We start from the raw sequence: 26,867 nt of genomic DNA, 5'->3' as shown, positions 1-26,867 counted from the left end.
GCCCAAAATTGTACTTTGTTTTGATGTCTCCAAATCCTGCCATGATTTATAATGGCTAAAATGTGAGCCTAAAGTCCTGCCACTGCAGAATGAGAAGGCACACTTATCCTGAAGAAAGTTAGCAAGCCCTGAATCTGCCAACAATAAATTCCAATGTCGATTAATGATTTCCATGAGTGTTTTAGTATTATGCCCATAAGTGGTTAAAAACCATATGATTAGAATCTCAGGTGATGATCTATCCTTATACTGGAATAACTGATCTCTATCCTGATTTGATGCTAAATGACTGACCATCAACCCATTACCTGGCTTATCCCCCCTGTTTTGGAATCTGAGTACCAGATCCCATCTAAAATGTCCAAATTATCCTGATTGGAACATATACGTGTCATCCTATGGAACTGAGACTGGTACAACTACTACCAAATGTGATAGAGGAGTAATCCCATTGGACTAATGTGACACCCACATAACAGGATTCCATCAACTCTCATCAGGGTGGCTAGCACCAATGGAGTTTGAATCCCACCTCTGCCAATTAAGAGTGAATTAATAATGAAAACATGCACACAAGTCTGCTTTGATAACTAAATCACAAGGTATAGTGATGCCCTGGGTTTGCCTTCCAAATTCCAAGCCTAGACAGGGTTACACAGGCCACTTACAGAACCAAATCTTTGCCCCATGTCTCACCTCTCTCTCTCTTTGTGAAGCTATATTTTCCCGTAGCCCTTTACCAATGGTAACTGCCTTTCACAGAAATTCTTATTCACACACACACACACACACACACACACACACACACACACACACACACACACACACACACGCACGCACGCACACACACACACGCACACACACACACACACACACACACACACACACACACACACACACACACACACACACCATTCCAAGGGAAGACAGTCGGATTCTTCAATTCCCCACAGACTTCTTCCTAGCATGATAGAATTGATTCCTAGCAGGATAGAATTGCCACCCTTCTGAATTAAATTTACAGACACCACAGTTACCTGCTTCTCTTAAATTAAGTCATATATAAAATTATACTCATTAGTAGTTTTCTCCGTTAGTAGGCCTAAGTAGTCTATTAGGAGACATACTTTACAGCTTGTTAACCCGCAGTGTAAATAATGATTATCCTATTCACATATAAATACAAATGCCACAATATAGTAAATAATTAAATGCCAGCCACAAGATAATAAAGGTTAATAAACTTTACTAAAATAATAAATAAAACAGAGAATATGCATGCTAAAATATATGGCACATACAAAGGCACATACAAAGACATTAAATAAAAGGCATGCAGATAAACATAAGGTCCACATACTTTAAATTCTCTGTCTTTGTCTTACACCAGAAGCATTGGCTCTTGCTCTCATAATTTAGATAAAGTAATAAATAATCTTTTAAACAGAAATCTTTTCTAGATGGATATACCACACAAACAATTCAAGATATTTTCTCTTTCAGCACAACACAGCATGCCCAATTAATGATAATGTTTTTCCCCACAGTCCACAGTGTTTATCACATGACATCACATTCCTGACACTTGAAAAAACAATTAGACCAGTTATTTTATTTGCCATAGCAACAATGATTGTCAACACACATCCAAGTCTGGGTTGTCTCTTTGGATTCCACCCTGGTATGGTTTAGTGATAAGTAATATACAGTTCATTAAAGTCCATCAGCAATTACAATTTAGAAGGTAGGCCCTAAGCATTCATCTTTTTTGTTACATTCTCAAGATGTGACAGCAAGTCTGGAGATCCATCATACTTCCAAAGACTTTCCCTATTTCTTTTTATTCAAAAGGAATAAAGCCACACTTTCATCAGCCATAAGAATAACATTCTGGTTGAACATGACTGAGAACAATACATTACATTTTAAGCTGTCCCCTTTAGCCTAGTATTTCTAAAGCTTCACCCGCCCCCCATAAGAACCTCAACTGACTCTTCTGGAGCTATCCCAGCAAAATAAAGCTTGAAACAAGGGTGTAGTATTTAGATATGTTTTCATATACCTTTTCTAAAAAATATACATTTCTTATAGCACTATAACATCTATGTTGGATAGTCATGTCATAGGACTACAAGGCTAAGCTTCCTCTAAGAAGCTTTCTATTTTGCCAACTTGCTCAATGCAGTTATTTAAAAGGCTTGTGGTCTATATCCACAGTGAAATGTCTGCCATACATGTAGGGTTATAGCTTTTGCAAACCCAGACTACACACAGACACTCCTTATCTATGACTGAATAAGACTTCTTGCTACATTGAAGTCTTCAACTCAAGTGCACAATAGAGTGCTCCTCTCCTTCTGAGGAAACCTGGTTAAGTACAGCCTGTACTCCACAGTTAGAAGCATATATCTGTAGAATTAATTCTTAACTATAACCAGGATTGGCTAGAGTGGGAGCTTTACTAAGATCCTCCTTGAGCTTTTGAAATGCCTGCTCACAGGCTGGTGTCCAAACAGCTCTAGCTGATCTATTTTTCTTAGTAAAATCTATAGGGGGAGAAATGTTCATAATATACTGGGGAAAGATTTTTCTGTAGTCCCCTGCTGTACCTAAAAAGGTCCATACCTGTTTCTTGGTAGTAGGATGGGCCATGCCTGAATAACTTCAACCTTGGAAGGTTCTGGCCTAATCTTTCTGACACTCACTGTATGACCCAGGTAAGAAACCACTGCCATACCCAAGTGACACTTACCAGCCATGACAATCAGTCTTTCCTATTGCAGTCTGCCTGACACTTCCCTGGCATGCTGTACATGTTCTACCCATGACCAGTTGATGGTAATGTCATCTAGATAAGCAAGGGCTTAATATTCTGCTCCTATCAGGATGTGATCTACCAGCTACTAGATAGTTGCTTGGGCATTATTCATATCAAGGGGGGGGGTTCTAATCACATGCAACACAAATTGGGTCACTGTCTGCAAGTATTAAGTGAAATATCCACTAACCCTTGGTCAAGTCAATAGTAGTTAGATAATTAGTCTCACCTAGCTGCACCAAGGTTTCATCTGTCCTGGGTATGAGGTAACCATCTGACTCAGTGTGGTTGTTCAGTTTTCTTTAGCCCACTCAGAACCAGGTGCTGCCATCTTTCTTTGGAAAAAGTACCACTGGTGAGGGCTGGGAACTGTTGAATTACCTGGATTACTTCCACTACCAACCCGTTCTTCAGTTCCTCTTTCAGGGCCTTTGTAATGAGCTTGTTTGATGGGCCATTGAGATCCTATGTCTATATGGTGATCCACCAGGTGGGTACACCTAAACCTTCCAATAAACATATCAATAAGGGTAATAGGATTCCCAGAGGGCAAGTTACCCCCACAAAGAGACCAGTTGCCAGTGGCATTCCCCAGGGTTCTGTGTTGGGACCTCTCTTGTTTGGCATCTATTTTCCTGAAGTAAAAGCCAATTCCAAATGGTCTGGCTGACTAAGTTTGCAAATGGCTGCAAGCTAGGTGCAGTCATTTAATCCCCAGATGACATAGCCATCCTGCAGGAAGGTCTGTCCCAAATAAATAACTAGTGCCAAAATCAAGAACTGAAAGTAAATCCAAAAAATGCATTGTCATATCCTTTGGCAAATCAACATCATCTACCCCAGGGAACTACCATATTGAAAATACAACTGTAAGAGCTGACCCAGTTGTTCAGGATTTGGGAACTTATGTGTACAGTGACAAACGTGTGCATTGTCATTTATATTGTGCAGCTTATCAATAAAGGGTTTGTGTCTAGATCTAGGGATGTCATTGTCAGTCTTACTCAGCCCTCATTAGGCCACTCACTTAGTATAATTTCCCTTTTGACATGTATCTGTCCAGACACATGCAGCAACTGGAACAACCACAGAAATACCTTATTGAGAGGATACAAAGCAGAAATAACATGTTCTACATGGACTGACTCAAAGCTCTGTCATTATACTTGGCATCATCCAGACAGGACATGTCATGTGCCTAGCATACAAGGTATCCTCTGACCTAATACTGATATATTTACTACACAGCAGCAGCAAGTCAAATGGCATCATAAATACTCTGTTTAGGGATCTAAACCTGTTCTGCAACATCAACAGAATGGTTTGGAGGGACAGGTTTGTCTCACAGAGGATACTGCTGCTCTGGAACAGACTCCCCATCCACATAAAACAAAGTTCATCCCTGTCCATATTCAAGTGCAACTTGGATTTATGGATGGAAAACAGAAAATTTACCCCCAGGACTGCCTCCTGTACTACTAATGGACAGACACAGTTTCTAAATGGCAGTTTTAAATGCTTCATCCCATGCATGGGTCCCTCAAATTTTCTATGATATGATCTGATTCATTATCTTTAAGGGTAATATATAATTATCAAACATGGGATGGGTAAGGCCAAACTTTAGTCAAATGGGATAGGTTATATCAAGCAACAAAAGGGAGATTGGCTTGGCTTAAAAAGGCCCACAAGGGCAGCTAGGCTAATTTTTACCTATGAGCCTATAAACTCCTATGGTTAAGATATTTGCCTTACAGACACAAGGTGCAGGGTTTTATTCTCACATGAGTTGATTGGCTAGGCTTAAAATGGCCCCCAAGGGCAGTTAGCCTAATACTAACCTATGCACATTAACCTAACCTATGAACCAGTAGTGCTCGGAGTTCCTAAACATGGCTAGGATCTGATCTTCAGTTCATCTTCTGGCTCTCCATACAAACTCAATGCAGATAGTAAGTACCAGGTCCTCTCTGTCAAGACAGGGATCAGCCATACTGACATGGTAGACTTTGTGCTTTGGTCTTCACTCAGACAATTCTATCATGTCATTGATATCATTCACCTTTTTACAACAGTGAAAGAACATCTGCTAGGCTGCCTGCAGCTTATTGTGTCTCATAGGAATAAGTACCATCACCAGCTGCCCTACAAAATACTAAAAAAATCAGTGGCTGTCATGTCATGCCAGGGCTTTTGACACTGTTGTGCCTGGGATAGGTGCTCCTAGGCCATTCAATAAGCCTCTTTAGCCAAGTCCTGAGGTTTAAGACATACTCTATAACAGAATCCTTGTGGGAATCATGCTTATCTTCATAATCATCATGAATTAACTCCAGGGCCACCTTACCTTGTGAGCATACAGTAGCTCAAAGAGTGAAAAAATGCAGATTCCTGGGTGGGTACTTCCCTATATGCAAGGAAAAGGTGTGACAGATATTTTTCCTAAACTCTCTTGACTTGGTCTGCAAATTCACTCAGCATGGTCTTCATTGATGAGTTAAATATCTGCACCAGATCATTTGTCTGTGGATAGCGCGGGTAGTCTTTATGTACTTTACCCTCACAGTGATGCCACAAACAATCCATCAGGTCCAATATAAAGTTGGCACCTCTACCTAACTGCCTTTTTTTCTAGACAATCTAACCTGCTGAAAATGTCTAGCAAAGCATTTGCTATCGTCTCTGCTTCATGGAAGACAGAATCACCTGTTCTGCATATCTGGTGGCATATATCACAACTACTAGGATATATTTCTTACTTGTGTAACTTGCTGGTACTTGGAAGCCTCACAGTATTAATAGATAACAGTTCCTCAACAACAGGCAAAAACATCAAAGTAGTTCTGAGTGTACTTCAAGTCTTCTCAACCTTCTGACACTGCTTCACAATCCAGAGTCAATAAAAATTCTGCATAAGCCATCTTTTAGTTTGCTTTATTCTCATATGACCTGCAAAAAGAATATTATTAGCCTTGGATAGAAGTGCCTGTCAGCAGGCCCTAGATGCTACCAAATACAATATTATTTCCGCCTTTAGCTCTCCTTCAGGGCTCCATTTCCTGTAAAAAAAGGGTCTGTCCCAATATATGGACTGTTGATGCCTTTGAGTATCTAAAGCCTCCTTAACTATCTCCTTCAAGTTGTGTAAAGTAGGATCTAAGAGCTGAGCCTGCCTCAGGTGCTACTCCCCACATAGTCTTCGAAAAGAAGTCTGGTACCATTTGTCACTGGTTCCTCAAGTTCTGCTGAATGCTACTGCTTACCTCTTCTCTCTCTGTCCAGAAGTATCACCTTTCAAGGGAAGCCCAGTAACTTTCAGCTGATGTGGATCAAGTCGTAGTTTGCTGCTAACCAGCTCCCCCTATGAAGTAGCCTCAGATGAAGGTGGGGGCTCTGACTGGTTCTCCCCTGTACTGCCTTCCCCATAAGATTGTCCATTCCTGGTTGCATGTAACAGCATGCGCACAACATGCTGTACTGTCAGATTCATTCCCTATTAAGGCATCAGCAGGAACGTCCTTAAATATAGCCATCTGTTTGTGACCTTCTACCCCTTCCTAGTCAAATATAAAATATGCATAGCTTGTCACATGCAGAGAAATAGCTTAAAAAGCAATACGACTAGATAGGATGCATTCAGAAAAATCTAAGCTCCAAATATCTAAGCACTTTTGCTATGTCTTACTGAAGAAGTTCATGCATACTCCTCTATCATACATAAGATAAACTAATAAATAATCTTCATCTAGATACATTTCCACCTGAATGCACCACTCAGATGAGTCAAAATAGTATCCATCTTTGTCTGCACTGAACAGCAGCCCACAAAGTTCACCAAATGACATCACCTTCCTGACACCGAAGAAAACAATTAGTCAGACCAGATGCCACAGTAATATTAAAAATTGCTAATACACATCCAATTATGTCTCCTTACTTGGGACTCCACCCTGGTGTGGCTTAGTAATAGACAGCTCCTGGTTGTTTTCTGTTACATTCTCGAGAGGAGACAGGAAGTGTGGAAACGCATTCTCTTCTATATTCAAAAAGAAAAAAGTTACTAATTTCTCAGCCATGAGATCAACAGTCTTATTGGAGATGAACAAGAAAAAATAAATTTTTAACAGTTCCCTTTGGAGTGGAATTACCCCAGCCTCACAGCTAGCTTAATTTAATTGTATTGGAATTTTTATTTTTAATCGTATCTTATTGAACTGTGAATGCGATAGAGGGGCATACCAGTATTTAAATGCTATGATTATAACACAGTTTCACCTTTAATGGCCTTTTAGGTTGACAAGTTAGTCTAGAGAATTAAACTGGATTAAATATTTACTGTCACATCAGCACTGGCTTAGTTTCAGGTTGAGCGCTTTGTAATGCTTTTGATTTGATTTTCAAGCTGAGAGAACCCACATTGAATTTGTTGAATACAAATATATTGCTTAGCCAGAACATAAAATGACAACAGTTTGACATATGCAGTATGTAGTTATTTATGTAGTTATTTGAATGCATATGTCTTGCTTAAACAGAACATAGGATGACAGCTCTTTGATCTGATGACTCATACCATCAGACTGCTCTCTGGGTAGAAAATTTTACATATGCCCTGTGGTAGTAGGGTGGAGGGTAGCTAATTTGGGGGAGGGGAGCTCTCTGCTTATGTAGGAAATTCATACTATGGCTAGTCTAATCAGAAAAGGACACTGAGTTAGACTTAATAAGCCCTCTACTCTATTACAGTTACAAGCATTCCATTTTGTTTCTTACAGACTCTGGAAAATGACTATCACCACCAAAGAGCTTTCAAACCTTAATAAAGCTTTGCAAAGTGCTTTTTTCCCCCCTGACATGTAGTCACCAATATCTACCCTTTTGTTTATTTTATTTATTTATTTATTTTATTTACATTTGATAACCGGGTATTGTCCAACTGGGCAAAAAAAAAAAACAGATGTCTGTTTTCAGTGCAGACCCGGGGAGAAAAGTTCCCCAAGTACAGTTGCAAAAAATACAAGTACAAAAAGTTTATAACAAGTAAAAAAAAACATAGTACAATAAAGATCAGAATGTGCACATAATTACAAGTAAGAGATAAAAGCAGCTTTTTTTAAATATTTTACATGTTTTCAGCTTCATTTGCTCATGCTTTTCAGATACATCCCTTATTTTATACATTTCTAAGTCTTTGGTTATACTGTTAACTTGAATGTTAGAAAGCTGGCTTTCTTTACATACATCAGGCATGCATTTTAAAGTGTACATCAGTTTTCCTTAACTGGTATTTATGAAATAATTTCAGATTCCACACATAGCTTTATATCTGAACAATGAATAAGCCAAACTGAAAAAAAAAACCAGTCTTGTGCTCTACTTTTTAAGTTAATTAATATCTATTGACCTCTAGTGAAAGAATAAATGTCTTACTTATGGAATAGCCTTCTTTGGTTTGCAGAATGCCTGGAGGTTGTCTATAAAGACAAGTATATTGTTTCTCACGTCCTCCACTCTAAAGGCTAAACATTTAATTGCCTATGACGTGAAGGAACATTGCACACCATATGCTACTGTGAGATATGCTTTAAAATACTAAATTCATGATTTCCATTTCTCAGAGAGATCCCCATGTAACTTGAGACATTGGTAGTTAGTTATCTTGAACCAAAAATTTTGCTAAAATATACTGACGGTGCAGTGGAGCATGAAAATTAAATGCATGTTATGAGCTCAAGATATGAAATAATACCACTTATCAGATTACTTTCTCATTTTAAAAACTATGCAAACATACAAAACGTATGAGATATTATTTATTTATTTATTTATTTACTGGGGAGGTCCAGCTAAGTTGGTAGCCCATTTTCAGTGGAGGCCTGGGGAGTAAACCTCCAATTACAAGATGCAATACAATAATCAATTGTCAAAGTACATAAATTCATAATGTCACAGTACAGTAAGTACATCATATAGTATTTACAGTGCGTTTATATCATGTTATCAAAAGATGAAAATAGCGAACGCTATTTCATCGAGCCTAAAATATCTAAACCACATAATATCGAACATTTCGAAACACATACACATAACACAAGCACACCTAAAAAACATCAATACACACACATACACTTATAATTCTACAACTAACCCTACACTAAATTATACAGACACTACTATCTATCCACTTACCTTATCCCAAACCCTAACCCTAACCCTAAGGTCCGTCACTATAGCACACTCACCTAACCCGCGCCCTGACCCTAACTCACTTAACCTGCCCCTAAACCAAATTCACCTAACCCGCGTCCTAACCTTAACTCACTTAACCCACCCCTAACCCTAACTCACCTAACACGCACCCTAATCCTAACAAACACACAATCGCACACTTACCTGAACCTGACCCGTAAATTTCCACCACAGCGCTGAAATTAGCGAAGCCACAGAACCAGCCAACTGAATTCTTTCCCTAGGATATAATTTGGTGTTCTGCAGCTTCGCTATTTTTAGCGTTCATTCAAAACGGGTCAATATTAGAACTTTCGAAGTTTTAAAACTTCGATGTTCTGATATAGACCCTTTACAGTGAGCTATAAATTGTATATCACAGGTGGGTCATTTACCCATGGGAGAAGGGACAGCAGTGAGATGACTGTCATAGATTATTCAGAGTACAGAATTACAACAATTAGAATTAACAGAGTTAAATATTTTAGGTCATTGTCTCTTGGCAAGAAGTCTTAGCAGCAAAATGACTAACAGATATTGTTTAAGGAAGCCTCTGTACCTAGCAGTATAGATAGGGTTAGATGAACAATTACATTTTTTAGTTCCTGATGGTATATTTGAAAAAGATTAGAAGGGAGTTGGGAAAAGGAGAGGTGGGAGAGGTAAGGAGATGGTAAAAGGTGGGAAGGTTGATGAAAGTGGAAGAGAAAAAGAGAGAGGAGATTTGAAGTGTAGTTACGAGACAGGTAATAAAGAGGAACGATGTAAAGGGATATCTACTTCAGACAGCCAGGGAGGTGCATGAGCAGATCCAGTCATTAGATAAGTGTGCCTTAAGAAGTTGTTTAAACATGCTTGTGTTGGCAGTGTTAAGGATGTGTTGGGGGATGGAGTTCCAGGGTTTGGAAATAATGTTGGAGTAAAGTGAATCACCAAAGCTGTTATCTGATTTGGTGACCTTCAACAGGAATTTTGTCTGTAGATCACAGAGTTCTGTTGTTTGAATAGGGTCGAACTAGGTTTTACAGTGCTGGGAATCTGTGTGGTTGATTTGTGGTGGTATGGGCAGTTATAAGTTGATTTAGGGATAAGTGGGTGGGTAATTCCAGCTATTTTAGTTGATGGAGATGGTGGGATCTGTATGATAAGTTTGTGACAAATTTAGCAATTTTGTGGTACCAGGGATCAAGCCTGGTCAGGTTGCTCTTTTTTAAGGTTTGTGAAGATTGCAAATGCGTACAGCAAGGAAGAATGAAGGTGGATTCTAGCAATTGCTAGCTTAGTGAAGTTGGTTAGGAATGGCTTAACTCTGTAGAGTAACCCTAGTTTAATGTAGGTCTTTTTGATGATTAGTGCTAAGTGTTTGTCGAATCCCAGGCTACTATTGATGGTACTTCTGAGTAGTTTGGTATGAGAGACAGGTTCAATAATGATTTTGCTGGATAAATAAATGAGGAAGGGTGATAGATGATCGGTGGACTTTTTATTGGAGAAAAGCATTAATTTGTTTTTGTTTGGATTTAGGATGAGTTGATAGCTGGAGAGGTAGGATTCTATGACTGAGAAGGATTTTTTTTTTTTTTTTCTTGTAGTTGCTGAAGGCAAGGTGCAGCACATATTTGGGTGGAATCATCTGCGTATTGAATTATGGTTGTGAGGTGGGTAGTGGCATGAAGTTTGTTGGTAAAGATAGTGAGGAGAAGAGGCCCTAAAATTGATCCTTGGGGTACACCGACTATAATGGGTAAATGGGATGAGAGATGGCTTTAGCACTTTACAGCTTGTTGTCACTCTCATAGGCACAAAAGTGATAGCTGAGTGCAACAGGTTTAGAGAAGAGAGCTCACTGAGAAGCTTTGGATGTGATACTGTGTTGAATGCCTCTGACATATCTAGGAAGATAGAGGAGATGTAGCGGACTTCATTGTTTAGTTGGTTTATTAAGTTAGTGAAGCTTAAAAGGGCTGTAGTGGTGCTGTGTTTGGGATGAAAACCATGCTGGGTATTGGATAGCAAGTTATTACTGATTAGATAGTTCATAAGTTGTATATGTATGCATTTTTCTAGGTATGTTACCTATGTGTGTGTGTGTGTGTGTGTATATATATATATATATATATATATATATATATATATATATATATATATATACATACATATATATATATATATATATATATATATATATATATATATATATATATATATAGAATATATGTGTGTGTGTGTGTGTGTGTGTGTGTGTGTGTGTATATGGATACCTTCTATGTGGCACATTGTATCACAAAATGTTTCTCATTTCTCATCCAGGAAAAAAGAGGTCATTGTTCCCCTCTACTTGTCACTCATTAGACCCATTATAGAGTACAACACCCCTTTTGGTATGTATCACACAAGACATCTACAACAATTGGAAAGGCCGCAGAAATACCTCACAAAGAGGATTACTGGCCTCAAACAGATGCCCTACACAGACAGTCTCAGAAAAGTCCAGCTTTACTCCATCGGATATTGCCTACTCAGAGGCAATCTTTGCCTAACATACAAAGCTATGTTAAACCCAGAGCTGTTGGATATGCTCCACTTAAAGAAATCCCAATTCCTCTGAGCTACATGCTCTAGGGACCTAAACCTTGTCACCACAATAAATAGAACATGCTGGAGGGATAGATTCCTGTCCCAGAGACTTCCCATACTATGGAACAAACTACCTATCAATATCAAACAAAGCTCCTCATTAGTACTCTTCAAGAAAAATCTTGATGATTGGATGGGAAATAGGAAATTCACCCCGGGATCACCTCTGTGGCTCTACTCAACAGGAGCACAGGAAAATCATTTTCTAGGGTGGCGAAAGCCAGTGTACCTTTTTGGCTAGGCTTATATAGGCCCTAGTGCCAATAGCTTAGTATCTACCTATGAACCTATGAACCTATGAGGGTGCTAAGACTATATATTGCTATGGAAACCATACATTTCTATCAGATTGTTTTATATGAAACTCTTGAAGAAAAACATATTATTAATATTAAGGTATTTCAATAAACATCCCATTTTCTTTGCAGAGTTTAAAACATTAATATTTAATGATAATAATGATAAATCCATTGCCATACATAAGCAGGAAATGAAATAATCATAAAAGTAGCATAATGTAATTTATAAATGATTGAACAATTTCTTAATTTGATATGAAATTCAGTAATTAATAACTACAGTCTCTTATAAGTTTTGTGTGTACTGTGTATGTTTTAGTGATGAAGTCATATAGTTGTACTGATGAAAGTGCTTAACTTTGGATTAAACTGAGTTGTGGATCAAACTGTTGGTTTTATTTATCTCAGTGTCTTGTTATCCAACTGTTGGAAAGGTTTGCTTTATTTGTTGATTGTTCTCCTACTGCAACTTGAAGGCAGTCGGTTTTATCAGTTATTTCCAGATATGCTAGCTATTTTGAAAATGTATAGTTTAGTAAAAAAAGAGGTAATTTAGCCATAATTCTGGAATTGAGAAATAAAGATTATAAGCCAAGAAGTAATCTAACTGCTAGACTAACTCTCTTAAGCAGAACAGAAAAAAAGATAACACTAAAGATCACAAGAAAAAAGAAATACTTAAGATCAGAGCCCTGCAGTTGACTCACTGAATTTTATTGGTGGATAAAATATGTTAAAAGGACAAACAAATAACATTCAACAGTCTAATAAATTCTAACAACCAAACTTAAAGTGAAACTTTTATTTCTAAATTTTCTATCATATAATTATAACATGTACGTTATAATAAAAGATTGGTAATGTTCTGAGAATGTTGTTTTATAAAAATGATAAAATAACAAGAATATAAAGCTGACATCACAATTAATCCAAATATTATTACTGTCACATTGTGTATGTTTTTGCCCTTTCCTCCCCCTCCTTCTTCTTCTTATCTCTCTTTTTAATACATTTTCTTCTTATCTTTTTTAACTCCGGTTATCCCTGTTCATCAACGTCTCATCACGTTTCCATTTTGTAATCCCTTTTATGAAAACTAATAAGTTTAAAGATTACCATCTCAAAAGATGCAGAGTTGTTATATTACTTAATGCTCTAAAGCTAATACAACAATCCATATTTTTCTTACCCATTTTTTAATTACTACATAAGGCAAAATGTCTCAAAATCACATATATGGTAGAAATTTTTATTAATATAATAATATAATATAATATTATACATAAAGAATATAAACAGTTCAGTTTATTGTCATGAAGCATAGAAATGACAGTGGCCAAGAGATACATAAAAGGACAAATGGAGCTTTAAACTATGTGCAAACTTATAATAAAAAGTTATTTCTCACCATTCTACAATTTTTTCTTTCTTTCCCTCCTTTTTCCATCCTTCACTTCACTCTTCATTCTCCTTTATAGACATAAAATAACTCATTTTATAAAAAAAAAAGACTAAACTAATGGCAGGTTCTAATTTTTGTTTAAAGATTATTCAAAACACCACAACATATATCTGAAGCCTCAATTACTTTCTCCCTTTCTTTTAAATATGTCACAGTTTAACTCCTCTTTATATTAAATAGACAATAAAAGAGTTAATCCCTAATATCTACATTAATAAATCATTAGTTAAAGAACTCTGAAACTCACAATAACTTGTACATCATAAACATTTGAAAGTAAAAAACATTGTTTCTGAAGGTCTGCTATATTGTAGATGATAACATATTTTGCTAGAAAAACTAACAGTAACTAAAATAATTACCTAAAATACAGCAATACAATCATATGGTAAGACAACACTAGTCAAGTTTACAGGGTACAAATCATGTTAATATTAAAAGGAAGGATGACTAATAACCAGGTTTGTTTTGATGTTTACTGTATTGGTTAATTGCTGTTTCTATAATATTAACGTTCAATTAGTAAGAAAGAAAGAAAAACATCTACATTAATATATCATATGACAATTGTGATTATGATGGAACTGGGCTGCAAATCTCATTAGCAAAATCGACAGCCATTTTTCTACCCTACTCTAAGTCTCAGTCACCTTGACATCTTGTAGTAACCCAGTTTCCACTGTAAGACTATTTATCATGACATGTCCCTTTAAATTTAGCCATAAATGAAAAGTATAGATGACATTGATGTCATAATTTGGTAAATTCTAAACAAAAATGTATCCTCACTCCTTCATGAATAGACAGTGTCACAAAAAAACCAGAAAACAACCAGCCAATGTCTTCTAAAATATATATCTATTAGCAACAGATGATACAGAATCAAATAATCTGGTAGGCCACCCAAAATCTATCATACACAGTATACCATAAACCAGGAATTCACCCACTGATACTCCTCTATAAGCACTAGAGGACAAGGACCCTGGATGATAAGATATCAAATCCCATATCATTAGACAACTACAAAATCCTATTTAGCTATATAGCATCCATATAGCAAGTATCAGCTGAATGCTGTGTGACTCAAAATATAATCATAGCATGATGACTCCAACAAAGCTCTTGGTTTATTTATATTCTCTCTTATGAAATGAATCAAACAGTTATAAAATGGCAAAACAACTGGAATTGATATGTTTAAGGAGAAAAAGCCTTATTTATGTTTCCAAATCCTGCATTTCTGTCTCTCTACTAGTAATATGTATAATGTGTGGAGCCACCTTAAAACATGCATATTTATATGTATGGTTTTGCTTTAAGTAAATATTCACATCTATTTATGTATTGCAGACTCAAGCAAAGAGAAAGAAGGAAAAAATTCAATAAGAAATGCTGAAATATGTAAAATATAGCTGAGAAAGGATACTGCTGACACACTAAACTTAGGCTACGTAATGAAACATCTACGTGAAATGAGGTAGATAACAATAATGTTGAATGACTCCAGACTATTCGAATTAGCTAAGTAATTATGTAAGAGAGAGTAAAAAGAGTCGTATAAATGACTGTGATGTAGGCAGGAAGACAAAAGGGGGAAAAAAGCATTTAACTTATTCTCTCCATACAGCTGTTTTGAGTGGGTACCTTTAACTCCCAGTGGGTGTGGTTTAGGCCTTTAAAAAAATAAGTTATCTATTTAAAGTTCTAACAAATAATCATTGACAGAGGTCAAATATCAATACAATTGTATTTGCCACCATACATGCTTTAATATAAAATATTCTGACCTTGTATGTAGCATGGTTTTGGAATTATTAATGTAAATATGAACAAGCAATATTTGATGCCTACAGGCATAGTAGGAGGTAACTGCAGCAACACCTCAAGGCACACTTGGCTATAATGAGTTTAAACTGACTATATACTTAACTGAAGTAATGGATAATTTTTTACCCCTTCTCACTCTCTTTCTCCTACTCTCAGTTTGATATTCTCACTGTTAAATATAAAACAAAGCACATATCATTCATAACTGAAGTCACACCCGGAAAGCAGATACTGTTCATGTGAAGCAGCGCAGTGACAGTAATACAATAACATACATGTCTTGTTATTATAAGCATACTAGTAACAGTGATATATATATATATATATATATATATATATATATATATGTATATATATATATATATATATATATATATATATATATATATAATAATAATAATATATAATAATAAATAAATCTAACACTAAACTGTGCATAAGAAATACTCTTTTCAACTAAATAAAAATTCTAAAACATTATTCCTATTCCTCTTAATTTATAACAAGAAATATTATACGGGAAACCTCAAAAATAAATAGAAAAACAGTTAAGAAAATAACTACTGTACTTGTGTAGGGGGAAAGAATGTTAAGATGAGTGATTAAATGTATTAAAATAGTCATTAAAGACATAAAGCACATTGAGATAACAGAGTTTACTTTTTTATTTGGTTTGCATATTCTTGGTAGAGTTTGATGAAAGATCTGAAGATTTATCTTTTTTTTTTATTATTGGCAGTCCAGGTTGGTGCATCCGAAAATCTCTTTAAGGTAAGCGAAGACCAGTCCATAACTTATGTATTGGAAATTGTGTTATTTTTAACAAAGTATGTGATTTCTTTTAAGGTTTTTAAAAGCTGTTCTTTCATTTTGATGGTAAATTCTGGTTCTTTTTGGATAAACGGTCTGCTTTTGTAGTATTTTGATTGAGTAACTTAACTAATGGCCAGCATTTTCTTGTTTTTTGCCATTATTTTAGTAGAGTAATCATTGTCAAATCTTATGTTAAGCTGACCATATTTTGGAGAAGCTATGCCCAAGCAGACTAAAATTACATCTTTATCTAAGAATGAGAGAGCTTTTATCACAATGTATCTTGGAGTGGAGTGAGGGTTACTAGATGGTGGCCTACCCATTGTACTATGTGATCCTTCAAAGCCATAGGAAAGCTTATCTGGTAAATTCAGAAACTTCTGGATCCAGGAAGATAAAACTCTGTCTTGTCTTCTCTTTCATTTTTTTTCCCAGTAAACCAGATATTATTATGTCATGTCTCCTTTCTCTGTTTTCTAAGTCATCTAACTTATTTAAAAGCCAATCATTTTGTTTAAGCAAAAAGTCTGTCTGTAATGGGTCTTCCTTTAATCTACCATCCACATCAATGAGAACTGTTTCTGTGTGAGATATTTTGGATTGCTGCTGTTGAATCACGTCTTTCAGTATGTTTTCTTGGCTGAAATTATATTCTTTCAGATTAGCTAAATTTGGAATCCATCCATCTTCAAGGACAGTTCTTGTAGAAAACCCATAACCAGCCAAGTTATTTTCACTGAGGATGTTTAGAGCTTCTCATGACAGTTTTATTTCCACAGAAGAACTCTCTAAGGTAAGTTTGACAATAAAATATTAGGAGAAGGCATCCATACAATACCTAGGCAGAAAGTATATACAGTTAGTATGTTATAACCAAAATTTGAGACTGTAATGTTTGAATTCATGACAACTAGCATTCTATGATAATGTAGTAAGACTGAAGCACAGCATTTGTAAACTTAGTGTGGGTCTATATCACTTAATTGAAATACATATTCGTCAAATACATATTCATCGAACGATAATCAGAAAAACTCATTTCAGTGAACCCCAGACTGTTTACCAGGGTAAGGAACCACTCACCCACCAACACTCTGGAACAGACACTGCACTACATCAAACCCATCCAAGTGGAGGGCTTCACCTCCACACCCTCCAATGTGATGGGCTACATCCCCACACCCACCTAACTATATATACTAACTCTGAGATCATACTACAATGGGGAAAAGTTGTGGTGACAGCAAGGTGCTTCCTAACCCTGGGAAAAAGTCAGGGTTCACTGAAATGAATTTTTCTGATTAGTGTTTGATGAATACATATTTGATTAATACAAATTTTGATTAAATGATTTAGACCCACTTAGTGTACATTAATATCTAGTTCAGATTAATCATAACATTACCCATTATTTTATTAGATAACAATTCTTACTCTCTCTAGAAAAAAAAAATAATTTATCTTCCTTTCTTTTGCCCAAATCACTGAGTTTCTCCACATGACAACAGCACAATTTGACAAACAGGTGACACTCTACAAGAGCCTCCTGGTCCTTATACTACAGTCACTTCTTTGTGTGAGCTCACCATTTTATCTTATATATATTATGCTTGTCATGCTGTCTCTGTCTGCTCATAATAATTTTGCTACTTGTATAAAGTCAGCATTTTACACTGTATATACTCTGTTTGCTGTTATTCATTTTACCATTTTTTACCAACTTTATTAAACTGTAACAATCATTAATTATAGATAATAATTTTGCTACTTGAGCAGCTATGGTGGCATGGCGGGATAAAGCCTTGACTATGGCTCAATCGACCTGGGTTTGATTATTGGCTCAGGTGACTGACAGACTGACAGGAAGGAATGGGCATGCCTGTCCTGGGTGGAAGGGTGTTCATCTACGATTCTCCTTTAAGATAGGTGTGATTCAAAGATGGGCATTGTGAGAGGTGGGGAAGGAATTGGGTAGGGCATAAAAAAGAATCTCCCCAATATGGAAGTGGATGTGGCCAAACTCCAAGGATGCCATTAGGATCCATGAACAGCTTCAGCAATACCAGAGTAAGTATGGGGATATAGGAGATAAGCTGTCAGACCTGGAGTGGATATGGACATTGGGGGCTGGGATAATTGAAATGAAGTCTCAAGAGGTACTAACAAATCTATCTATCTGCCTATCTCTCTCTCTCTCTCTCTGTTTCTCTCTCTCTCTCTCTCTATATATATATATATATATATATATATATATATATATATATATATTTTTTTTTTTTTTTTTTTTTTTTTTTTTTTTGCTACTTGTATTTTGCTGTCTTTCCTATGTGCTTCTTTTTGTGGCTGAAAAATGTCCTTGGATCAGTCCACTCACCTGTTTAGCAAATGTTAAACAAATAAGCAAAACCTGTAGAATAACATATTTTATCATCTAAGTACTAAATGCTATTGGTAGAATGACTGCTAAATCCCAAAAAGAAAGGAAGATAAAATAAAATATATACCACTGAATTAGAGTGCTCCTCTACCCTCTGATAGGGACTATACAGCAGCTTAGGCATTATGAGTGAGTAGGAAGCCATTTGCAAGCTTTCCTAGGGCATGACATGACCTCACATTAGCCGCTGGGCAGATTAATTCGCACCACATTAATTTTGCCTACATAATAGTGATTCACATACCAGTCTGAGTTAATTAGCAATTTCATTTACTCTGAGTATGTTGGTCTAAAGATGAATAATGTACCTGGAAAGTGACTGTGTCTGATCATAGTTGCTGAATAAGACATACTTGCTGTTAGTGCAGTGCCTGGCATATGATAGCGTGATATGCATTTTCTGTAAAATCAATTGATGGCACCACAGATAATGGTTTCTTACCAGTTATTGAATCACTCATCTTCATATAATGTTCCACTGCAGTTTTGGACATAATAATGTTAATGTGCAGTGATTCCTTTTCTTTGTAAGAAAGAAAAGGATATCATCTTATGGCAGTCAGCTTAGTATAGGAAACACAGAGAGTAGGCCTTAGCTTTATTCATGTCCCTGAAGCTTTTAAGATAAATGCGATACTTTTTACTTATGACTCCATTTCTAAGCAGCTGTGTGTGTCGTTTCTGCTGTGCAGGTTCAATAAGGAGCTGCTTTATGGCAAACTGCAGCTGAATTACCAGCTGGAGTGAGCATCATAAAAGCTATAATTTAAAAATAAATTATAGAAATCCCTTTTTTGACATAGCTGCCTGAATAAATGGAGCCAAACGAGTTTTGTAATCTGACAATTTGGTAATTGGAGTCTTAAATAACTCTTCTGAGATGCATAGAACAAGAGAAACTCAGCAAGGCATTTTTTTGTAGAATGAGTATTTGCCTTTTGCTTAGTTTACTTATATTTTCAACCGTTTCCATGTTCTGCTTACTCTGTCTCACATTAAAACTTCAACAAGGTGCAATGAATTTGCCTGTAAAGTTTTATATGTCAGTCCTTCTATCCAAATCTGACATGACATGACATTGGATAGAGAGCAATACTATCCTAGTGCTGTAACTTGGTACTTAATCTTTTCATCATCTTCATCACTATCATCATCACCATCAGTCTTGTGACATCCAAGGACACAGACTGGCAGTTTTTATTTCCCTAATCATACATACCTTGCTATTAGCAAAGCATAGGAGTAAATGTGTCACAGATGAAGTTTCATCCTGCAGACCTAGCTTTGCCTGCCTTAACGTCATTTTGAACGCAGTGTAAACACAATGAGAGATGCAAGGAGAATAGCTGAACCCACTGTGAGAGTAGCAAGCTGTCTTCACTAATTTGTTTTTACAAAAACATGCCAATTAACTAAAATCCAGCACTAATAAACAAGAAAACAAACGGCAGTCACCCAAAACAAAGCAAAAACACAGGAGATAAAAGGTGACTGGGCTACGAAGATGCACAAAGTCAGGAGACCACAACAAATATTGGATAGAGAATCACATTTATTGATAAAATTGAGCACTTTCATCCTATTCTGTTTAGGACTTCATCAGAATAAAAAAAAAAAAAAAAACAGGTTAAAGGGCTAGTACATTGTATGCATTCTTACATTAACAAGTAAAAAACACATGAACTTCAAAACCTTAAAAAAGTAAAATTTGACTGTGTAAACATCCATCAATTTTGTTTAAAACCATGAAGCATTTAAAAACTACAACTTGAAACTTGAAAAACTGTACATATAGAGTAAATAATCATTTCTTTTTACTTTTTTGAGGTTTTGAAGTTCGTGTGTTTTTTATTTGTTATTGTAAGAATGTATACAATGCCTTTTAAGGAATTAATTTCATTAATTTGCTTTTAATTGAATGACACTTTAGATTGGTGCATTTGTATGACATCTGATTATGGTGATTTGGTAAAGGAAATAGAATGTTTGGTAAGCTGTTTTTAGAAGGAGGATACCTCCAACAAGTAGTTACCAACTTGAAAAAAGAAATAGAACAAGGGTGGGGTACCAAATTTACTTCCCTTCTAAGTACAAAATCGAGAGGTGAAAATTGTATTAAACTCCAAAAACCACCAAAAATCAAGCTGTCAGTGTAACTAAAACCAAGGCACCAAAACACTGAAGGCAACAAAGGATGAACGAACCACAAGAATTTAGCGTAAACATTTTAATTAATGCTTTCATCACATAGACTTCATCAGAAATACAAAATATCCATACTATGCTCTAATATATATATATATTATATTAATATATATATATATATATATATATATATATATATATATATATATATATATATAATTAGAATATATAATATATATTCTAACTTGGAGAGCTTTAATGAAGTTGGCCACTTGGTAGGAACATACTCTACTAATTGTACAAGTTTCTTATTCCCTCTGTATACAAACAGGTCAGCTCCAGAGTCTAAGGTTAAAACTATTCCAAAACAACCCTTTAGTTCAGTCCCAATTCCCTTAGCTCTACTCACCCTTAAAGAGCTTGCTAGCAACATTTAGTTTCTGTAAGCTGAAAAGCTATAACATAATGTATTGTCGAACTTACATTTCCTGGCTCCTGATTATTTTTTTTTTTTCTTTTCGATTTGGAATCCCTCCTGCTGGGGTTGCTCTGCAACCAGTTCTAACCACCCAATCTCAGTGATAATTGCTACCCCCCCTCCCCTGAGCCATTCTCATAGGAGGCTATACCAATACCCACTCCTTTGGGAGCCATCTTTAAAATGTAGTATAGTCCCTACCTGAAGGAACTTCCCTTAGTCTGCTGTCTGTGCTCACTATAAGTTTTTTTTTATATGCATATGCCTTTTTAGCATTGTCTGTTTGCTGTCATAATTTACAGGGATTTTTATGCTAGTTTATATTAGTGCTACATTTATTATTGCTATTTAGGGTATATAGTCTAACAAAACTGTGATGCTTTTTTTTAACTGCTCATTGTATATGTAGAGCTTGGTGATTAATCCAGTGTGTATATGCTTGTTTACATATCTAAACTTACCTAGGAAACTAGACTGGCTTCATAGACAATTCCTTTTTGATATCTGCTTCACTGTAGTTGCATTTAGTATTAATAAGCAGAAACATACAGCTGCTGTTTGTTTTGTACACAAACAGCAGAAACACAGCATTTGTTACAAATTCTAGCCAATATCTTACCTAACTACAGTTCTAATTGGCATTGGTTAACAGAAGCATACCTGCTATCAGTAAGGAGAAACATACAGTTTGTTTATTTGATATCTGGTATTTGAAAAGCTGAAACAGTATTTGTTACCTAAATGCAGTTTCCATTGGATTAGTTAGCGGAAACTTATAGTAAGGAGAAACATACAATTTATTTGGTATCTGAAAAGCAGAAACAGTGTTGGTTACAAATTCTAATCCACATCTCAATTAACTACAGTTCTAACTGGTTTTGTAAGCAGAAGCATACTTGGTATTTGTAAGCAAGAACATACAGTTGTTTACATGGTATTTGAAAAACAGAAACACAGCATTTGTTACTCATTCTAGCCAGTATCTAGCCAGTATCTTACCTAACTATGGTGCTACTTTAACCTGTTAGACTTAGTACATTGTTAAATTTGTCCTTAATTATCTGCCTAGTCACCGTTTCCTATTCTTTGTGATTCTTTACTGTTCCCCAGACATTTATCTATGTACCTACTTATTATACCATTTCTTGTACCAACTCTCTGTCTTATGATAATCCTTCCATCACTCTCTAATATCATCTACTCTCCTAATTGTCTCCATTTCTCCTAGAACTGTACTACTCACTTTCTGCCCACACTCTCTTTTTTTCTCTTTTTGCAGTTTGCTTGGGCCATCCACAAGCCTTGGGATTGCAACCCCCCCACTACCACCGCCTTCGGTTCTGAAGCAATTTTCAGCTAAAGCTCAAATCAGCCCTGGGAAATTTCAACTTGTAAACACAAGCCTTCTAGTTGACTTAATTATTAGGTGAATGTCATTGAATTTGTCTTTAACAATTTTCTCTTACTTTGTGACCATCTTTGTGAGGTGAGCACAGCTGCATTGAGCTCCATTCAGCTTCTAACTTGGAGAGCTTTAATGAAGTTGCCCACTCGGTAGGAACATACTCTACTAATCCACCCTTCTTACCATAGCTGGGAAAAATTTTTAGTTAAAGCATACTCCCCATTCTATACTTCAAACTTCCCACTCTGTCCTAGGGAAGCTAACCACAGATTAATTATTATTGAATCTTACCTTACCTTATCTTTAGGCTAAGCTACCTTCTTGCTCAGTCAATCTCTTGCTGATACTCATAGGTTTCTGCAGCTTTAGATTCTCTTGCTCTAGCCCGCTCCATTCGCCCTTCAGGCTCACTCCACTCCCCTCCCTGCCCCCAAATTCCACCCACCCCCAGTGCTCCTACACTTATAACCCATATATCCCCACCCCCTCCACAACAGCCTATTAGCATCCCTCAGTCATCAGATCCACTCCCAATTCCACACCACACCCTCCACCTCACAACAACCACCTCTGTACACCCCACCCACACCATGCAAGGCATACTAGGACTACTACTACTAACTCTCACCACTCTAGCTTACACCACATCCATACACTCTAACATACCAACAAACACTACCTACAACATAACACACACCCCCACACACACACACACAACCTCACACAAATATAGTAATATGTTCCAAACTATTTAACAACTCATTACTCTACATACACAAAACAGCAATCACACTACCTCACAAAAGGCTAACAGTACCCAAAAAACACATAGATTTAGCCTATGCCATAAAACACTATTCTACAGAAAATGGCTACTAATCTCAGGGGACATACACCCCAACCCAGGTGCAAGCAACCCAATCCTATCCCAGAAACACAAGTCAGACCTACTTATTATGAATATAAACACACATAGCATATCCAACAAACTACATGACTTTCACGCATTCATATCCCACTACTCCCCAGACATACTAACCATTACAGAGACCTGTCTAAAACCTGCCACACAAAACGAAGAAATTCTTTGCCCAGGCTATAACATCCTAAGGCAAGATAGAGGTACCAAAAAGGGGGGGGAGGTGGAGTTGCAATCTTATTTAAAAATACACTCAACCTCCAACCACTAAACACCCCACTTCACAAATTCCAGAAGGCAGAGACATTAGGCTCCATTATGTCCCTTAGAATGCAGAGACATTAGGCTCCGTTATGTCCCCTAAAAACAAAAAGAGAATCAACATCCTCTGTAGTTATATTCATCCAGGAAATAACTCGCCTATAATAGAAGAGATACTACAATGGGCCGCAATCAACCTACCCCAGGAAACCATCCTGCTATCAACATCCTCTGTAGTTATATTCCTCCAGGAAATAACTCACCTATAATAGAAGAGATACTACAATGGGCCGCAATCAACCTACCCCAAGAAACCATCCTGCTATCAACATCCTCTGTAGTTATATTACTCCAGGAAATAACTCACCTATAATAGAAGAGATACTACAATGGGCCACAATCAACCTACCCCAAGAAACCATCCTGCTATCAACATCCTCTGTAGTGATATTCCTCCAGGAAATAACTCACATATAATAGAAGAGATACTACAATGGGTCACAATCAACCTACCCCAAGAAACCATCCTGCTATCAACATCCTCTGTAGTTATATTCCTCCAGGAAATAACTCGCCTATAACAGAAGAGATACTACAATGGGCCACAATCAACCTACCCCATGAAACCATCCTGCTATCAACATCCTCTGTAGTTATATTCCTCCAGGAAATAACTCGCCTATAACAGAAGAGATACTACAATGGGCCACAATCAACCTACCCCAAGAAACCATCCTGCTATCAACATCCTCTGTAGTGATATTCCTCCAGGAAATAACTCACATATAATAGAAGAGATACTACAATGGGTCACAATCAACCTACCCCAAGAAACCATCCTGCTATCAACATCCTCTGTAGTTATATTCCTCCAGGAAATAACTCACCTATAACAGAAGAGATACTACAATGGGCCACAATCAACCTACCCCAAGAAACCATCCTGCTATCAACATCCTCTGTAGTTATATTCCTCCAGGAAATAACTCGCCTATAACAGAAGAGATACTACAATGGGCCACAATCAACCTACCCCAAGAAACCGTCCTGCTATCAACATCCTCTGTAATTATATTCCTCCAGGAAATAACTCACCTATAATAGAAGAAATACTACCATGGGCCACAATCAACCTACCCCAAGAAACCGTCCTGCTATCAACATCCTCTGTAGTTATATTCCTCCAGGAAATAACTCACCTATAATAGTAGAGATACTACAATGGGCCACAATCAACCTACCCCAAGAAACCATCCTGCTATCAACACCCTCTGTAGTTATATTCTTCCAGGAAATAACTCACCTATAATAGAAGAGATACTACAATGGGCCACAATCAACCTACCCCAAGAAACCATCCTGCTATCAACATCCTCTGTAGTTATATTCCTCCAGGAAATAACTCACCTATAATAGTAGAGATACTACAATGGGCCACAATCAACCTACCCCAAGAAACCATCCTGCTATCAACACCCTCTGTAGTTATATTCTTCCAGGAAATAACTCACCTATAATAGAAGAGATACTACAATGGGCCGCAATCAACCTACCCCAAGAAACCAACCTGCTAGGCGACCTAAACTTAGACTGGCTAGCCTGCAACTCCAACAACCCATCAGACCATGTTAACTTATTTGGATTCTCACATCTAATCCAAGAACCCACCAGAGTAGACAAAAATTCCAATAGAACCTCCATTCTAGATTGGACAATAGTTAATATCCCCACAGATAATTATCATGTGGGCTGCTTACCTGATAGATTGAGTGACCACTACCCTACATTCCTCCTTCTTAAACAGGCAAAATACCCAAACCCATGCTATTCAAGGAGACTAGGGATGAGCACAAAGTCAATCCACAGCCTCTTAACAGTATGCTCCAGCAACAGGACTGGAATCCACTAAAAGCTCTACCTTTAGACCAGGCAGTTGATTTTTTTAATACTACTTTTTATGAATATACTAAATATACTAGCTCTCATCAGGAAACTCAGGACTAAAGTTACCTATGCCCCATGGCTAAATAGGACAACAAAAGCCTTAATAAAAGCCAGAGACAATGCCTGGAAAAACTGGAAAAAGAATAACACTATCCAAGACAGACAGAAATATCAAGAACTACGAAATAAGGCCAAAACCCATACAAAAGTAGATAAAAAGAACTACTTCTTAGACATCCAAAACAAGCACTCTAGAAACCTCCAAAAGTTCTGGCAGGCCATCAATACCCTTCTAAAACTGGGAAAAACCATCACCCCATCTCCCAACAACAATTCTGATAATGATAGCATAGCTTCAGAATTCAACCATCACTTCACAGAATCTATCCTCACACTATCTATCCAACTATCCAACAAGAACACTAAAACCACCCCAACTGTAGAACAAACTAACATACTCACCTTCACACTCTCACCTGTACCAACATCTTCAGTTAAAACCTACTCTCTAAACTAAAACCCACCACACTCACAGCAGATGGTTTATCCACAAATTTTCTAGAATTAGCTGCAGAATCACTAGCCTACTCTGTCTCAATTCTTCTTATAAACTGCTCTGTACAAGAAACCTACATACCCCATCTATGGAAAGTGCCATATATAATTCCCCTTCACAAAGGCGGAAACTCCTATGAACTATCAAACTACTGTCCAATTGCTATCTTGTCCCCCTTTTCCAAGCTTCTGGAGAAATATATTCACACTCAGGTAATGCACTTCTTATCCTCACATAACCTCCTCTCCCCCACACAGCATGGTTTCCGCCCAAACTATAGCACAACCACTGCTTTACTCTCCTTTACCAATCAGATTAACCATCTAAGAAACAACAACAAATTTATCTCAGCCATATTCCTAGATCTATCAAAAGCATTTGATATGGTCTCCCATAACCTACTCTTAGACACTCTGTCAACCTTATTCTTCATCCCCTCTACTACTTCATGGTTTAGAAGCTATCTATCTGACAGAAAACAATCAGTTAAATGGCAAAGTACACTATCTCCTCTATTACCAACTACTATAGGTGTCCCACAGGGATCAATACTGGGTCCTCTACAATTCACCATTTTCACTAACAAACTACATACTCCCACCCTACATGCATCACTTATACATTACGCAAATGAC

The sequence above is a fragment of the Protopterus annectens genome, chromosome 10.part0 (assembly GCF_019279795.1).
Source record: "Protopterus annectens isolate FY-2018-M chromosome 10.part0, PAN1.0, whole genome shotgun sequence".
Lineage (NCBI taxonomy): Eukaryota > Metazoa > Chordata > Ceratodontiformes > Protopteridae > Protopterus > Protopterus annectens.
Note: the sequence above shows the minus strand (reverse complement) of the source record.